Source organism: Clupea harengus, chromosome 13 (genome assembly GCF_900700415.2).
Source record: "Clupea harengus chromosome 13, Ch_v2.0.2, whole genome shotgun sequence".
NCBI lineage: Eukaryota > Metazoa > Chordata > Actinopteri > Clupeiformes > Clupeidae > Clupea > Clupea harengus.
Genome location: NC_045164.1, coordinates 28,952 through 32,500, shown reverse-complemented (window position 1 = coordinate 32,500; position 3,549 = coordinate 28,952).

The window sequence follows — 3,549 nt, the reverse complement described above, 5'->3', positions numbered from 1 at the left end:
ACAAATGTAAACTTTCACTCAAAACACACACACACACACACACACACTTTCATTTGCACTTAGGGTTGCCACCTTATATGTGGAGAAACAAGGGACGCCCCAAGACAGAAAGAGGTGCGTTCTCACTGAGCACTGAGCTGATGATGACGATGCCCGTGATGCTGAAGCCAGTGAGGAACCTCAGCACAGCAAACATGACGTAGGAGATGGAGAAGACACTGATCAACGCAAAGCCCATCCCCGACACGTGCGACACCAGCAGCATTGTCTAGCGTCCATACCTGTGAGTGTGAGAGTGTGGTAAATAAATAAAATGATAAAATGGTGGTAATATCTTGACCTTAAATTGTGGTACGGTCATGTCACGGACATTGTTTGAAGCATGAGGTACCTGTCACTCAGGCTACCAAAGGTCACAGCTCCAAACATGACCCCTACAAAGAAGATGGTGGCTGTGGCTTTGTTTAGCCCTTTCTTCTCACACACCAAATCCCACTTTGAGAAGGAGAGAGACAGAAAAGTCATGTTTATATGTGGGTAACCTTTTGCCGTAATACTGGAGACGTGAGAGAGGCTTTTGACCACATGTACTAATTGTCATGACACGATGAATGATGGTACCATATCGCAGAGCTGTGTTTGAAAATCACTATGGCAAAGATGACAAAGAGAGTTGGAGAACAGAGTTGTGTTATCCAAAATGGTTTAATGGCTCTGGACTGAAAATGCACAGTAGACAGAGTTCCCACATGTAAAATGAGAGAAAGTGGAGATACATTTCACGCTCATGTGTTCCTTTGGCTCGACTGGTAAAGCAAGGTACTAACAACACCAAGCTCATGGGTTTAATTCCCAGGGAGAACCCACACTAATGAATCATGTGTGTCTCTAAGTTGCAATGGATAAAACTGTCTGATAGATGAGATGAAATACAGTCAAATACTGTAAACTGCAAGAGTTTCACCATTACCTAAGCTGTAAATCAATTGATCAGAAAAATAACCAGTTAATTTTCTATTTTTCTTTTACACACACTATGTATATATATATATTATTGTACAGACATGAAATTGCAAGCACATAAAACCTTGATGTCTCAAATCAACAACGAAATATTGACATAACTACACTGAAACCATAAGTAACTGTCAAAATTGTTCATGCATTAGGTTAGAACAATATCTTGAAAAGAAAAAAAATACTCCTTTATCTTTTCTTCTAAATTTCTTATAAGTCCATGCTTGCTTGCTTATGCTAACGCCAACAGAGTGGCATGCTCTTTGCAAATAATACAAGGTGCGTACTCGTGCTTCGCGGGGAACGAAATGTTCGCCCTATGAAATGTCTTATGAAACTTCTAGGGCTGGGCAACGATTAAAAGTTTTAATCACGATTAATCGCATGATTTCCCTGATTAATCACGATTAATCGCATTTGTATACGCAAAATCCAATAATGAATTCAAAAGTAGTGTATAGCGCACTTCTATTATAAATGTTCTGCCATATGAACAAAAGTGCCATAACATTTGTTGTGCAAACACTTAACCAGCATTTTTATATAGTAGCATTTAAATAAAATAAATACTTTGTGTAATTCTCAACTTAAACAATGTTATCAAAACAAACACAAAACTAAAGCTTATTGCCACTGCCAGGGCATTAATGTTAGAGTTTGGCGAAGCACCAAAAAGTTCACTGCTGTCAGTTACTGTGCCGTACGAAGTCTGCCGAAGCCTCGCTCCACTGTCTGTTTCAGTGAATGATTTGCGATTATCACATGTATGTATGTAACGGAGTTGAAAAATCCGTTTAACAATACAATGTATATATAATGAGTTTCGCCATAATTCAGTTGTAAATAATGTTGGTGTTTTGGAGCCACCTCTGGAGCTGTGGTGTACTGCAGGTCTGCAGTTTATATGTGTGTACAGTTGCCGTTACTAGACAGAAAAAGTTTGCCTGTCAACGGTAGGTCCACTGTACAAAATGACCGTGATGATTTATAAACTTACAGATTGATGAATGCAATAAATGTCGACAACTTCGACATATTACATGTAGTTTATTTGATTAGTATGTATTTTGTTGTTTGTAAAGAAGTTTTACCAATGGGCAGAGAGTTTTATCATATTTGTATACCACGAGGTTCATCATGATACATACTGATTAGCTAGCTAGTTCGCTGGGAATTTCCCATTATCCACGTTCCGTAAGCTAGCTAACTACTGCCGTACTGAATGTATTTTGTCATTTGATTTTATTGGTGCAGATGCTGTGTACCAACTGTGATGTTTGTGCATGAACAGGTATGTTGCTGTTGCAATAGTGTGTTATATGTGTGAAATATGTGCATTGTTGTTTAAATTGGTTGTGCGCTGTTTTACTTGTGCGTGATTAATGTGTTGTTTAAATGGGACAGAAAAAGTTTGCCTGTCAACGATGCTGTGTACAAACTGTGATGTTTGTGCATGAACAGAAATAAAAGAATCAGTTGCAGTTGCAGTATTCGTCAGTCCTAAGTTTGACCACCGTCACATGTACATGCAGGGCTCGAAATTAACTTTTTGGCTTACCAGCCCAAATGACTGGTAGATGAAAAAAATGACCAGCCAATCATATTTTTCAGACCTTCTCAACCTTTACCTATGATTTTAATATCATTGTAAATCACTCTCAGAATGGAATAAACAAAATCAACCCATTTTACTTTTTTAAATAATGCATTAATTCAATTCAATTACATTTGATTTATATAGCGCAATACAATGGTCTCAAGGCGCTTTACAGCCCAGAAAGCCTGAAACGAAGAAATAAAACAAAAAACTTGTGTTGACAATATTACAACTCAATTCCATGTACTTGATGGCTGTTTTCCCTCTAAACAGCCTGGTAATGACGTTATTTCTGCCATATCATTTTGATTTTGCATTGTTGGCTGACGTTTGTAGCTTGCTAGTTAATGGCAACTCCCCATGCTAGCTTGTGATAGCTAGCACGCTGAAATTAGTTAGCTTAACTTATCGGGAGCCGGGAGGACAGGGGATATCATTGCATTATCGATAGTTGATTTTCTTGTCATCTTGACAAGGAAGTCGAAAACTTATCTCAATGATGGATCCAGTAGGGTGCTAGGCTAGGATAGCCAGCTGCTTAGCTGCTGCTAACATCATTCAGAGACAACGAACTTCTAGATTCTAGCTAACAGCTGATAGGTTAACGTCCATTGACGTTAACCTTTGCTGGAGGTGATGCACAGGCAATGAATCGCCACATTATTTCGAGAAGTTTAGCTTTCGTTTATCTATGTTAACTTGCGTGTGGTCCACTATTCAAGTATATATGTCTATGCCCTTCTCCATTTTTGTTTATCTGCCCATTATTTTCTTTTCCGGTTCCGCAGCAGTCAGCAGCAGACTTTTACAATAATAAAATAAATAATAAAACCTGCGTTAACTCGCGATAAAATAGTTGTCGGCGTTAATTAATTGATGAGTTAACGCGATAATAACGCGTTAACTTGCCCAGCCCTAGAAACTACACATCTAGC